Source organism: Sorex fumeus, unplaced genomic scaffold, assembly GCF_029834395.1.
Source record: "Sorex fumeus unplaced genomic scaffold, SorFum_2.1 ptg000009l, whole genome shotgun sequence".
Lineage (NCBI taxonomy): Eukaryota > Metazoa > Chordata > Mammalia > Eulipotyphla > Soricidae > Sorex > Sorex fumeus.
Window position 1 is genome coordinate 11,977,166 of NW_026606066.1, and position 15,800 is coordinate 11,992,965.

The window sequence follows — 15,800 nt, forward strand, 5'->3', positions numbered from 1 at the left end:
TAAAAAATGAAATAGAATAATTGTAAAGAATCTTTTTAAAGAACTTTTTAAAATTTTATTTATTTTCAGTTTGGGGGGCTATGCCCAGCAATGCTCAGGAATTACTCCTGGCTCCACTCAAGAATCACCTCTGGGCGATCAGGGTCGGACTCTGCCTGTGCTGACAGTTGCTGCTCCGCTTCCCGGGCATTCAGGTTCACTTTGCGCTGGTCTGCCCGGGAAGGAGTTCGCACGGAGATGGCAGACGATCTGGGAGAGGAGTGGTGGAAAAAACAGACCGCTGCAGGAGCAGCCAGCAGTCCAGACTTTCCATTTTGATTGCTCCATACTACTCAAAACAAAACAAACTTAGCCTGTTGGTCAAGGGACTGAGACTCTGGCCTTCGGAAGACTTCACATTTCAAGTGAGACTCTCCTCAGCCTGGGTCTACCATAGCTACGAAGCTGTCCTTTGGCTTTTCATGATCTACTTAAGGGAGATACTGAAAACATCACCCAGCATGCAGTGCCTTACTTAGATTACCACAAAGATCTGCTCAACAGTTCTGCTTTCCTGGATAGAAACAGTGCTTAGATGTGCATTGTTCTGTGAAATACCATAACCCAGTGGATCCTAACAGATCCTAACACTTCCCCAAGTGTGTCTGCTATTCTGCTCATATTATGCCCGTTCTTCATGTCTTGAGTGTAAACATGCATTCTGTCTGCTAGCATTCAATACTCCCACACTTCATCTGTTAGGAGACCCCGAGGTGGGGTGGGCTGACTAATTTACCATAGATCATGTAAAAAACCACTTATTTCTGTATGTGCTACTATTGGGCTTGGGTTACATGCTGAGAAATGTAGAGAAAGCCGTTGATATTTTGTAAATTTTCTTAAGCTCTTCAGAAGAAAATTTAAAAAATGGTTTGAGACACAATCCAAAATGTCTGAGAAACAGGTTATCTGATGTTTCCATAATGTTAAATAATTACCTTTGTAATTTTATGAAGTTTATTTTGTTCTGTTTCAACTCTTACAGCAAGCCTGAATTTCAGTCTTAGATTTTTAAGCTAGCATTCTTAAATATGTGATCACTGTCACTGTCTTCCTGTTGTTCATCGATTTGCTCGAGTGGGCCAGTAACATCTCCATTTTGAGACTTTTTGTTACTGTGTTTGGCATATTGATTATACTCTTGGTAGCTTGCCGGGCTCTCCAAAAGGGGCGGAGGAATTGAACCCGGCTCAGCTGGGCTGGCTGCATGCAAGGCAAATGCCCTACCACTGTGCTATTGCTCCAACACAAATATGTGATATTTGAATATATATATTTGCATATGCATATGCATTAAAAGGAAAGTGTACTATGAAATGTCTTTTTGCACGACCTCTAGTCACTAATATTAGCTTCTTCCAGAATATGTTTATGATTAAACAAGCAAATAAAAATATTCTTATTTTCTCCCTTTTAAAAAAAAAGGGGAAAAAAAGGATCACCTCTGGTGATACTCAGAGGACCATATGGGATTTGAGGATCAGATGTGTGCAAGCCAAGTGCTCTCCCCTCTGTTCTATCACTCTGGCCCCTTAAAGAACTTTTAAAAAACTTAACATAATACCATCTGATGGTTTAAAGGTAGAAAGGTAAGGATTTTTTGTTTTCCCCCTTTTTGGGTGAGTACACCCAGTGCTGTTCTAGTTTTACTCCTGACTCTGCTTTCATGGGTCATTTACTACTGGTTAGGCTTGGAGAACCATATGGAGTACAAGGTATTGAACCTGTTGGCCACATGCTATGTAAATGCCTTCACCACTGTGCTATTTCTTTGTCCCAGCGTAAGAATTAAGAATGACCAGACATCCCTGGAGAGAGTCTAAAGTCTGCAGGAAGCAGTGTCTATGAGAAAACTATCTGCCAGCACACTCAGCTGCCTTCTTTGAAGTTTGGTCTTGACTTACTCAGAGGAAAACACCTTCATTTTCCAAAATTCACTTGTAGACCATCAAATAGTCTTTTTTGTCTGCTCATCCTTTGAGGTCCAGGCTGTCTAGGTTAGAGTTTCTGTCTAGATCAGAGTTTCCACTCGTGACCCTTTTTCACCCAAGAGATGTAACATGGATGAACACTGCCAGAAACACCTAAGATTTGTTCCACAATGAATTCTTAATTCACTTCTGGCTGCTGAATGTTCAGAAAACCTTTTCAAGTTCCCAAACTTTTCATGACCCCAGTGAGGATGCATATGACCATGTCAGTGTCCGTCACTTGAATTTTACTTTGACTTCCACTCACAATTTCATTGCACAACTCATTTCCTAATGCACCACCCAAACGCAGTTTCCTCTTCACAGAAGAATCGTAACATTGGAGTCAGAACTTGGGTTTTTACCTTGGTTATTAGAACTTGCTCAACTGTTGTGCTTCCTTAGGAACAAAGGGATATTCACTGTATTATTCTGAACATGAGATTAGATGCTATGAAACTGCACAGCACAGTGCCTAGGAGAGGAAGGGCTCACACTATGTAGCTTTTATTGCCATAAGTGTCACGTTTGTCTTTCTTCACCTCGAGACAGTGACCATTCTAAAAGCAAAGACCAATTATGAATATGTAGAGTTTCAACATATCTGATGGCTCTTGCACCATCACAGGGACTCAAAACAATTTACTGAATGAATGAATCTTATCTCTTTTTTTAACCACTGAATCACTTAGTTACCATGGCTTCAATATCTTCAAGCTCTCCCTTTCCAGAGTTTTATTTCTCTTTCTTATACAATCATGCTAAATTTCTGACATCCCAAAATGTTACTGGATTGGCCTTGTCTCCATTTCTTATACCTTTACTAGCATACATTTGAGAACATGTGGGGACAGGAGAGATAATATATAGACAAAGTTGCTCGCTTTGTATGCAGTTCACCCTGGTGTGATCTCTAGCAAGAGAACAAGAAATAAAATTAACACCAAGTGAAGTAAAACTTGAAACTAATTCTTTGTATACTTGTAATTCTGGTGCTCTGTAAATTATAATGCACTTATATGCCACTTCTCTTAGAAATATTACCTCTCCTTCCTATCATTTCTTGCTCCTTTGAACCCCCACAGGACTTTGCACCACACTGCACATGATAGGACTTTTATTAACTACAGCCTTGTTCAGATCATCCTAGATGACTGAGTTCTATTTTAAGATACTTGGGATAATGCTGAGGGGGGTCGGGAATGTGTCCCAGTTAGGTTAGATTGCACACTTCATATAATAAAACAGAAAGGCTGAGGATATTATCTCGGCAGTAAAATATGCCTACCAGGACTCATACCCAGGTAAGTCACTTTCTTAGATGTTTACCTAGAGTAGTCAGCTTTTGACTTGGTAAATTACCCCCATTCTATATCCAAAAAGCCATGTTTAATGTACATAATAAGCACAACCAGAGCCCAGGAGACAGCTCAAAGGGCTGGAGTGCATCCTTGGCACAGAGGATCCCTGGGGTTCATTTCTGGCACCATATGGTCTCCCAAGCACCATTAGGAATAAGCACTGAGCCAAAAGTGGCTGCAGAGCACTGCTGAGTTCACCCCCAAACCAAATATCTATTTCCATATTTGGATGCCTACATGTAACAACAATGGGTAGTATGTTTTTCTACAAAAAGATCTGTATTACTTATTACCTCTCTATCCCCTGTTTCACTGATAAGAATATATGAAGATTGTAGCCCACCTTTAGAGGATAAAAGGGAGACCTTCTCTGCAAATGGGGCTCCTGGTCTCTTTCTTTTCTGACTTTATTAGAAGCGCTGAGCTTCTAATAAACTCACTACCCTATCTTGAGATGTCTCTCTGTTCATTCGCAGCTTGCACCAGCACAATAGTACCACTCTGAATAAAAAGCGGAGGGGGGTATGAGATGGGATGGGGGTAATACCTGCCCTCCTGAAGCGTATATTCTTGCTGAGATAGATATAAAAACATTTAGTGATCTTTAAGTAAGTAAAAATCTTTAGTCTTCATAAGTAAAAGCCTGGGAAACATAAGTTTGATCCAGGGCATCACAAGGTTTCCCTAAACAGCACTAAGAGAGTTGATATAACTATTGAGCACCATTGGTTGTGGCCTCCAAATCAATACATTGAAATCAATTTCCTTATGATTTATTATTTGTAAATGTTTGGATTGTATGCCTAATTCATAGACCTATATGCTGGGGGTTGTGTAAAATTATCTTAGATGAAAGGGACCACAAGGGGAATGAGTTGATGAGGTCCTGATACAGGTGCCCTATCTAGGGTGGGGTGAGCTAAATGGTACAAAGGCCAGGCATGCTCCAGGAAGCTGCCTGAAATCCCAGTTCAGGGAGTATAATTTCTCTTTATAGCTCTCTTGTCCTCTCTCTACCTCCCTTCCCCATTCTCTCATTTCCTATAGAAGAAAAAAGTACTGGTGGGGGGTGTGGGTGAGGAACCTTGGTCAACCAGCTGTGCACCGGGCTTACTCCTGGCTCTGCTCATTGGTCACTTCTGGTGTTGCTCAAAAGAGCATACATGATGCTTGGCATTGAACCAAGGTTGGCAGTATGCAAGGCAAGTGCATCACATCTGTACTGTCTCTTGGACCCGGTATTTATTAATTTTTTTAAATACAAAAGCCAGGAGGCCAACAAACAGAGGTAAATACTAAGAGAAAAAGTTAAAGAGAGAAGCAAGATCTGGTGTATGAGGTTAGAATGGCTGTTTTTGTTTCATTTTACTTTGTTTTGTGCTATACCTAGTGGCATTCAGAGCTTATTCCTGACTTTATGTTCAGAGATCAATCCTGGAGCATGTCAGGGGAACATTTGAGGTGCTGGAGACTGAACCCGAGTCAGCTGCAAGCAAAGCAAGTGCCTTATACGCTATGCTATCTATCTAGCCCCCTAAGGTTGCAATTTTAGAATTCTGTCTCAGAAAGACCTCATTATAAAAGTGACATACAAAAACATATTTGAATGAGCTGATGGAAAAAATATCCACATGTCTCTCTAGGTCAGAGGGAGTAAGCATCTCACACAACCCTGAGATGGAAAAGAGAAGTAAGACCATAAGGGTAACTGAGGCAACTGAAAAACCGTTGCTGAATAATTAAGAAAGCAATATGTGACAAGACTTCTGTAGAGACTCTTGTAGCCCCTAAAAACTACAATCAGAAAAAGAGAAGACAGAAAACACAGAAAGCAGACTGTTGTTTCACTTTCTCAGAATATGCAGCTGCTTTCTCCTCAGATGCATTTAAGCATGACAGTAATTCAGCCAATTCAGCATCAAACCCTTCACAAGCTCCAGGTCAGGGTGTGCTCCAAAAATAAACCATAACCACTGTAGAAGAGAAAGACTTTTACTCTTGGGCACACCCGGCGGTGTTCAGGGTCCACTGTGTTCTATGCTGGGATTTGAATCAGGGTTGCAACCACAGCTGCATGCAAGGCCAGCACCTTACTCAATACTGTCTCTCCCACCCCAGGAGAAAGATCTGTGAATGAGAAGAACAAGTCAAAGAGTTCAAATAGTCTGATAGCTCCTGGGAGCAAAGCTTCTAGGTTCACATGCTTTACTAGCTAAAGGCTAAATCTGCGCCTGGGATGTGACTCTTGCACGTACAGCTCTTGCATGTGTGAGGTCCTGAGCTCTATCCTTAGCAACATGAAAGTTTAAATCTTCTTCATAGAGCTAAGTATTTTTGCTGTGATTCTGTTGTAGCTAAAAAAAAAATCTACTTCCTTAAAATATGGCTATAGGTTTTCAATTGCTGATTTTTTTCTCTACAAAAACATATTTCAAAAACAGGCTGGAGCAATTGTCTACCAAGTACAGTGCTTGCTTTGCATGTGGCTGAACCTGGGTTGATCCCTGGCACCATATATGGTTCCCCAAACCCCACCAGGAGTTCTCTCTGAGCAGAGTTAGTCAAAAGCCTTGAGTACTGCCAGGTGCGGCCCCCACAAAACAAGAAAAACTTATTTTCAATAAATATATCCTGCTCACCACACTCTCTGCAAAGTGCTTTTTCTGTTTTTCTCCCTCCTTCACCGCAGTTCTGAAAGACAGGTTATTAAAAATGCACCTAAGTTGCTCCTTATGGATTTTGTAATTTTATAATTCCATTAATTTAACACAAATGACATTTAAGAGCCCGATTAAAAATAAATTAAATATTTGCATTTAACATGGCTCCAATGGTTTCCAATACATCCTTTGTCAAAAATTATCAACAGAAAAAAAATGGTCTATCCACAGAAAGGTTTTGTAATACCCTTCAGTTCTAAAATAACTCCCAATTTTTGTGGGAGTTTTTCAAACAAGGCACAGCCTAAAAGGAAGTAATCCCTGGAACATACCTATTCTGAATGTTAACACTAAAATTGCTTTAAAAGAAAACACCTCTCAATAATAAGACCTTTGCCCTCCCCCATTAAGATAAGAGTAGCAGCACTGATTCAGTGATCCCCTGAGCAGGAGAGGGAGATGTAATTATGCCTGGGGGAGGAAGTGGCTGTTCCAGGTCCCAGACTTGGGACCTGGGCAATACCCTCGGCTGCAAAATCTCCTGAAATAGCAAGGAAATTCAGTCACTCCAACATTCAAGACCTTCTCCCGATTCTGTAACCCAGTCTATCTTCCAAGACATTCATCTCCACCTTCTTTGCCCCAAGCCTTTCCCCAGAGCTGCCATGATCACATTTCATAGAACGAGACTTCTGCCTTTCTCCCTGGGAATTAATTGTCCATTTTCTTGTATAATCAGCCTCAAAATCTGCCCTCAGGGGCTGAAGAAATAGTACAGTGGGTAGGGTTCTTGCCATGCACAGAACTGATGCAGATTTGATCCCCAGCATCCCATATGGTCTCCTGAGAACCAACCACCAGGAGTGATCCCTCAGTGCAGAGCCAAGAGTCACCCCTGAGTATTGCCATGGAGTGGCCCACAAAACAAAATGAAACAATAATAAAAACAAAATCTGCCCTCAAACCATAAAATAACACACAAAAGGAGTGAAATACTTCCTGTAGGGTATAAAAACTGTGGAAAGAGGTTGGAGTAATAGTAGGGTGCTTACCTTACATGCAACTAGCCAGGTTCAATCCCCAGTATTCCTGAGCCCTGCTAAGAGGGATCCCTGAGCACAGAACCAAGAGTAAATTCTGAGCACAGGGGGGTGGGTGTGGCCTCCAAACCAAAACCCAACAAAACTGGATAATCATTTTATTGCAAAAATAGTTTTTAGCACAAAAACACTTTCATTGGGTTGCAAGTAACTCCTAAAGAGTACCCATGGGGTACAGAGACCACTACTGCCAAGATTTGGCCAATAGGGCCTGCCTGGTGCCTCTCAGCTGAAGTACTACCTGGGCCTGTGGGGCCTGGGACCAGCTGGCGGCATCCTGGGGTGCTCAGGGGCTTCAGGGCTGTACCCACATATGGACATTTGAAAGTTCCTCAACAATAAAAGAAGCTCTGAAATAATACATAGTTATAATATCACTTTTCCACTGGGAAAAAATAAATGTCTATTAACAACTCAAAACAGGAAAAAGCAGGCATGTTGTAATTTCTCCCTTAAAACATAACTATGCCAACCACAAGAGTCTGAAATAGATTAAGTTGATTTAATGCTTTAAGTTTTAATTATGAGATGAATTCATGATAGAAATAAAATAAAATAACTGCAATGGAATTGTAACTTAATTATTCCCGCCAAATTTTAAGGCACTGATTTATTTTTACTTTTTTATAATAAATTGGAATCAATTAAACACACAATAAAGCAAATACTACAAAACAGTATACTTCCTGCTGTTATGGGTTTCCTTCTGATAAGGTTGACAAGCCAAAAGACAAGGAATAGCTCATATCCCAAATTATTATAATAATGAGTACTTTGAAGAAGAATTTTTAAAAAACCTGAGAGGTTAGATAGGTAGAACAGGGGTTAAAGCATTCACCCTGCATGCAGCTTACTCTCATTTTATCCCTGATAACATAGTTCTCCAAGGCTGAAATTGACACGCCAACACAGAGCTGGAAGCAGTCCCTGAGCACAGCCAGAGAGCACTGTAGCACTGCACTGTAGCACCGTCCTCCTGGTGTTCATTGATTTGCTCAAGCAGGCACCAGTAACGTCTCTATTGTGAGACTTGTTACCTGTTGCAAACTATTTTTGCAGTAACGTCTCTATTGTGAGACATGTTACTTGTTATGCCATTTTTGGCATATCGAATACGCCACAGGGAGCTTGCCAAGCTCTGCCATGCGGGCGGGATACTCTCAGTAGCTTGTCGGGCTCTCCAAGAGGGACGGAGGAATCGAAACCGGGTCGGCCTACCTGCTCTGCTATCGCCAGGTCTGGCCCCAAAACCAGAAAAAAAATAGACAACAATAAGCCAAAAACAGAGATGTGACAAGCGAATGTGGATGTTTAGAAAAGGCATGACAAGCTAACACGAGAGCAAAGACCTGAATAATGTGGGTGGAGGCAAGACATACTAAGGACCAGGGAAGGGAAGGGAAAGACCTGGAAGAAGAAAGTGGTTTGGACAGAAAAATCAGTGGATGGGAGTCAGAGGAGATAAAGAGACATTGCAGGAAGTGCAGAAGAGATCATATCAAAGAAAAGCCTTAGATGGTATTTCAAAACAAGCAACCTGGATTCTGCCCACATAATAATCACAAAATGAGAATTTACTGTGAACAAGTTTCTAATCCCTTATCTCATGTGAAATTACTAACCCATGCAAGGCGAGTGCCAATAAACACACACTGATTCCACTGTCTATAAAAAAGCACCATCACAGAAGAGTTTACGAAACCATACTTAGGAATGTAAAGAATGTTGTGCTCACTGTCATTTTTGAAACAATTACTAAGAACAACATGAAATCACTTCCACTACTCAACTCCAAAATAACAAAGCAGAGAGAACAATAACTATGATCTCACTGCAACATCAAATGTAGCTACACAAATCCAAATGTAGCTACACAAATCCATAGGAGCTTGTCAGTTAAGATCCTGTCATTCAGCCAATTCTGTGAGAATACTGAAAAGCTCTTTCTTGACATGGCTCTAGACCAACAATGACTCCTGATTTTTGTCTGGATAAGGGATATGTGAAGTACAGTCAATCTTCCATACTTGTGAAGTCTGCAGCTGCAGATTCAACCACTGTGGATCGAAAAGATATAATGGGGGGCTGGAGAGGTAACACAGAGAGCACAGAGTTTGGAGTGCTCCTGGAGCACTGTCAGGTTTTTGACTCCAAACCAGTGAAAGTAAATATGTAATAGGTAGTGGGATCTAAGACTATGTTTGTAGTGAACATATGCAGATGTTCTTATTCTTTTCATTATATTCTAAGTAATTACAATGTAGCAGCAATTTACATGACATATATTGACTTAGGTTTAAGAAATCTACAGATGACTTAAAGTACATGGCAGGGACTGGAGAGATAGTGCAGGGGTAAAGAAACTGATCCTGGTTTGCATCCTTAGCATCAAATATGGTCCTCCACTGGTGTGGGGCTCCCAAATACAATAAAATAAATGAGATGGGAGGATGGCATAAGTTAACAGGCAAAAACCATGATATCTTATAAAAGGGACTTTTATAAGATATCCATGGATCTTGGTGTTTATTTACTGGGTTCCTGAAATCAAACCGCCTAGTCTGACTGCATTTCGATGAAAAATCTACACAGTAACTTTTAAACCATCAACATGTAAGTGTATGTGCTAAGTGTAAGAGGATGTGCTAAGTGCCCATAAACACCCACTGCATGAAGAGTAGTATGCATAACTCTTATAATGATAATACTACCCTTGGTTGATTATGAAGAAAACAAAAAGAAGGAAACTGAGATTTATGATGACTGGAATAGGTACCAGATGGAGTCCCCAGCTAATGTCACAGAAGCAGAGGTAGCCCCGAGTTGTAAGCTCCATTTTCGTGCAATGAGTTTAGTGCAATAACTTGATCTAGCCACGTGTCTGTACCTAACCCCAAAGCTCAGCCTTCTTCTATAGTAAGCCTCCCAATGGTATCTGATTAATAGCCTAATTTATTTAACATCAACTTTAAAAGCCTCTTTATCTATGCTGAACGCTAAAAGAGGGGAAAAGAACACATCTTTCCACAGATAGCTTGTTCTCTTAGCTCACCAGAGCCGCTTCTCTGTTTTGTTTTGTTTTTATTTTAGTCTCACCCAGCAGCACTCCTCGATCAGCTTTCAGGGATCACTACGGGGTGTACTCAGGGGAATATATGTGGTGTCAGGGATTGAACCAGGATCTGCTGCATGCAACTCAGGCACTTTTAACTGCTGTACTATTTCTTTGGTCCCCTCATAACAGCTTCTATGAAGAGATCAAAATGTAGATACCAATTTTTTTTTAATTTATTGGAGGATGGTTTTTGGTAGTGGGGCGGGGTGTTGAATATTTGTGTTGGTAGTGCAGTACCATAAGTTTGAATGTTAATATCATAAACTTTAACACTACTATAACCATGTTACAAAAAACAATAGCACTGTAACACTGTCTTCCTGTTGTTCATCGATCTGCTCAAGCGGGCACCAGTAACATCTCCATTGTGAGACTTGTTACTGTTTTTTGGCATATCCAATACGTCATGGGTAGCTTACAAAAAACAATACTTTTTAAAATTATAAGGAACAAGTTTTAAATTTAAAAATCCTGGTTTTCTTAAACAATTTTTTAAATTAAAAAAGTTAAACAGAGGGGCTGGAGTGATAGCACAGCCGGTAGGGTGTTTGCCTTGCACGAGGCCGACCTGGGTTTGATTCCCAGCATTCCATATGGTCCCCTGAGCACCACCAGGAGTAATTCCTGAGTGTATGAACCAGGAGTAACCCCTATACATTGCCGGGTGTGACCCAATAAAGCAAAAAAAAAGAATAAATTTTAAAAAGTTAAACAGAGGTTGGAGAGTTAGTCCAATGGGTAGGGCAGTTGTCTTGTATGATGCCAACCTGGCTTTGATCCCTGGCACCCTATACGGTCCACTGAGCATGCCAGGAGTGATTACTGGGCCAAAAGCCAGGATTCAGGCCCGATCACAATGGGTATGGCCCAAAAATCAAAACAAAAAAAAGTTTTAGAAAAATTAATTAAAAGACAAAATAAAATGCCCCCCAAAGGACGGGGAAGACAGATCAAAGGGCTATGGTTGATAAGGATCCAGGTTTGATTCTCACAAAATAGGCTGCCAGGGCAGGAGCAAAACCAGGTGAGGTCCTACTGCCCTCTGGCACCAATGGGCTCCAGCAGATCAAACCTCTGGTCCCTGACACTGAACCATCAGGGCCACACAGCCCAGTACCTCTCCGAACAGCCTTTGCGTTTCCATAGTACAGTTTGCCCCCAAATTGAAAAGAATAGTCTATTTGATGAGCCTAAAGCACAAAGGGGTGGCAGCACAGAGATTAGATTAAACGGAGTTTTGAGGATCCTGGCAACAAAGCCGGCAGGAGTGTCACGAACAGTTGGGCCACTTCCAGCGCGCGCCCTTCTATGCAAAACTATTGCTCGGCCTGCACAGTGAGAGCCCCCACCTGGTTTCTGTTCCTCCACAGGTGCACTTGGCCCAGCTGTTCAAGAAGAAAGGGTCAACTCTCAGAAAATGGGCTCCCAGCCATAGCGCAGGCTCTGAGTTGTTTCCTCCACTGCTGCTGCCTCCTGCACCCAGATCCTTCCAAAGATTCCTTTCTCCCTTAAAATACTTCTGCCTGGGGACAGTCTTTGCACAAGGATTTATAAAATGACAGTAAAAGTCAGGGGAGTGGGCACCCAAGCTTTTACATAATCATTTTATTCAACCCCACACAAGTATTCACTCATTTCTTATTTATATCCTGCTCTTTTACTCCTGACATTGTCCAAGCAAGGATTATTCGGGTGGAATCTTTCCCCAGAATTCCCCATCCGCATTTCTGACAAAGCTCGCATTTCTGGAAAATGTTGTTTTCGAACACCATCCGATGGAACGATCTGTTTTCGCCAAGGAGTCATTTTGGGGAAATGCCTGACGAATCCTACGTGATTTTTTCAGACGTCTCTTACACAACTGCGGGCGGAAAGGGTTTCAAATCACAAGATTTCGGTGGAATCCAAGCCTCGTCTGTCACAGCCCGCTTCGATCCGGGGCTTACATGCCGAACTGTTTTCCTATTTCAACAACTGAAACAACCAACAGGACAAACAAAACATGCCCTTGTGCAAAACTGGGCCTGCTTCCACCCCTTCCCGCAGCCCTTTCCCGCACCCCCATCCTCGGCTGGGCCGCTGCTCCAGCAAAGAACTCTCAACAGACATCAACTTTCCTGTTACTCGGGTCAGACCCCAGTGGTCCTGAAACGACCGTGGGGGGACTCTGACGTCTCTCTGCTCTCCTGTCAATCAGACCCGGTCCCGGGGTGGCTGCACAGACGACACACAAGATGTACAAGAGAGGAGGCACTAGATGCAAGAGAGGAGGCACTCACGGATGCTCGGCGGCCTTGGTGGCCCCTGGGTCGCTGTTTGGAATCCACCCTACCGGGACGAGCGCGAGGCCGAGCGACTCCAGGGCTTCCCGGGGTGGGGGCGCGGGCTGGGCGTGCGGGTGACAGCGACCTGCGGGTCCGGAAGCATTTCCCCCCTCCCCCCACCAGCACCCCTGGAGGGAGTGTGTATGCTCGCTGGGTCGTGGACTGCAGCGGACGCTACGGAACCCTGGGGGCACCGCGGGGCTGCGGGAAGGGGCGAGGTCAGAAGGGAACTTACCCGCGACGGCGGAGGCGGCGAGGCCGAGCAGCGGCAGCAGGAGCGCGGGCAGCGCAGCCCGGGGCATGACGGCGACGGCGGGGCAGGCGGCGCCGCTCCGCAGAGCAGAGCCAGGCCGGACCCGCCCACCGAGCTGGCCCCCTAGGGGGCGGGGAGCAGCGCTGTGAGAGGGAGGAGGGAGAGCGGAGGCCGCACCACGAGCCCACCCGGCCCAGAGCCCGCCCCGCCGGCCGGGCAGCGCTCAGTTTCTCCCACCCCCCAGCGGCTCCACGCGGATTTGGAAAACTTTTGATTCAAACTGGAGTAACTTTGGACTTGCAGATTGCAAAATCGTCCAGAGACTTTCCGGAACCTGCTCTAAATCAACTAGAACGCCGGCGAAAGCTGGAAAGTGAGCACTGGCCGGATCCAGGGAACTAACCACAGCCCTGGCCACATGGAATATATATATTACACGTGTGTGTGTGTATATATGTATATACACACACACACGTGTAATATATATATACACATGGAATATATATACAAGTGTATATAAGTATATATATACTTATACTTTATGTATATATATATATACATGCTTTTTTTAGGGAGGAAATCAGAGCTAAAATATTTATTAGTGTTTATACAAACTGCAACCACTTATTCAAAAATAGAAAAGTTTTATTCTTTAATAGGACTGTATTTGAATAAGAATTTCATACAAATAGAATATATGCCTTAACACAAGAAAGCAAGGAAGAAATATTTTATGTTACACAGAACAGGCATTCAGTTTGTTCGATCAAGGTAAGTTGCCTCCTTGCTACTTATTCTTTTATATGTATTACAAACGTGGCAGTCAGTTTGGTGGAGGCTGGCAGTCATACAGCCTGTCCATTTAGTAGTGTGAAGTACACTTGACTGTTGTTGCCACAGGGGTTGTGCTAATGCAGTCTTCATTGCAGAGACGTGATTGAATTTACTGTCTACTCTTCATTGTTTCCACTAACCATTCCATGGTCTCATTGAGACCAGTGCCTTTGGTTGCGGTTTTTAATATTTGCCATTTTCGGTCCTTCAAAGCAGGTAACCCAAGTGAATTTGCCATCTCTGAGGGAGTCATGGCCAGTTCCATGTCCTGCTTATTTGCAAACACCACTAGCTCTTAGCTCTTCCTCCTCCAACATGGCAACCAACTCTGATTTGGAAATGCAAATTCGGTCTCGGTCACAACTGTCTACTACAACACGATCATCACGATCACAACCATCCTGTTGTTCGTCGATTGCCTCAAGCAGGCCCCAGTAATGTCTCCTTCGTCCTAGCCCTGAGATTTTTTTAAAAAGTGCCATATTCAAGGCTCTTTCAGAGTTAGGAGAATGAGACCCATCATTGTTACTGGTATTTGGCATATTGGGTACGCCACGGGGAGTTTGCCAGACTCTGTCGTGTGGGCAGGTTACTTTTGGTAGCCTGCCAGTTTGTCCAAAGTAGGAATGAGATAATAAGATGTCGCGCGCTTCAGGGAGCTGGGTTTTATAGTCTCTGAGTCTTGGTCATTGATGGGATTACACGGCGCCAGGGGGCCAGTTGGTGGGTGTGACCTCCGCCTACTGGAATTTGGAGGATCTGGGTGGAGGATGCTCAGCCCCGATCCGAGTAGGCTTGGAGATCTCAGCTCGGGGATCTGCGTGCCTTTGTTCCTCTGCCGGTACCTTCATGAGTGTGGACCGTGGTCTCAGCATGGTGGTGGCTGGTTCTGGAGGTCTTTGGCTGCCGGAGCCCTGGTCGGGGCGGGGAGGGAAACTCAACCCGCTCCCCTCCAAGGGGCCCCGGCGAGGATAGCCAGGAGTGGGGGCAGGAGACTCTGCCGTCTACTACATAGATGACAGCATCTGTGTTAGAATAATCTCCAGTAAGGCCTGATACTTGTCTATCCTCCTAAATCCCATACTTGGAATTCAAGATTTTTATATGTTACCTTCTCAACATTAAATCCAATGGTCGGGGGACTGGAGCAATAGCACAGTGGGTAGGGCATTTGCCTTGCATGCAGCCGACCCAGATTTGATTCCCAGCATCCCATATGGTCCCCTGAGCACCGCCAGGGGTGATTCCTGAGTGCAGAACCAGGAGTAGTCCCTGTGCATTGCTGGGTGTGACCCAAAAAAGCAAAAATAAATAAAAAATAAATAAATAAATCCAATGGTCAGAATTATAGTAATGACTTCTCCAACCTGCAATCTGTACACAATTGTAGTTTTTCCTGCTCCGTCTAATCCCAAAGTTAAGATCCTCATTTTCCGGGTTCCAAACAGACTAGAAAAAATACTGGAGAAAAAGTCCCCCATGACGGCAGTCCCAGTGGACTGTCACCCTGGCCCCATGTGTGCACTGCCGCCTCTGCTTGCTTGCGCTTACCCAGACTGCCTGGCTGCTCCGCCAGCAATTCCACGTTGGACTCCTGGTGGGAGCAGCGGCAGGGGTGGCATGACTGCCTATATTTTAATTGAATCACCATAGGATACAATTACAAAACTTTCATGATTTTTCAGTCATACAATGTTCGAACGCCCACCCCTCCATCTGTATACATTTCCCACCACCAATGTCCCCAGTATTCCTCCTGCCACCCCCAACCAACCCACACATCCCCCTGCCTCTATACAGACAATTAACGTGGAATATTTTTGGAATAGTGCAAGTGCAATTTGTTCAGGGACATAGCTTAGTGATAGAGGGTACATCTCACATGTGCAAGGACTGGGTTTAATCCCTGGCGCTCAAAAAACAAAACAAAACAAAAATTAGGGCTGAGAATGTGGCTAGGTGATTGAGCACATGTCTTACATGTGCCCAGGGTTTGATCCCCAGTACCACACACAAAGCACTATCTGTAGCACTGTCCTCCCATTGTTCATCAATTTGCTCAAGCAGGCCCAGTAATGTTTTCATTGTGAGACTTGTTACTGTATTTGGCATATTGAATAAGTCACGGGTAGCTTGCCAGGCTT

At 43.6% G+C, this 15,800-nt stretch overlaps 1 protein-coding gene and 1 pseudogene across 1 annotated transcript in view; both read right to left on the minus strand.

The window, feature by feature from the left end:
* Window positions 1–15,800, minus strand: part of LY75 (lymphocyte antigen 75) — a 164,398-nt gene that overhangs the window by 24,148 nt on the left and 124,450 nt on the right. The gene's annotated exons all lie outside the window — the stretch shown is intronic.
* Window positions 13,495–15,137, minus strand: LOC130019721 (ADP-ribosylation factor-like protein 1; annotated as a pseudogene).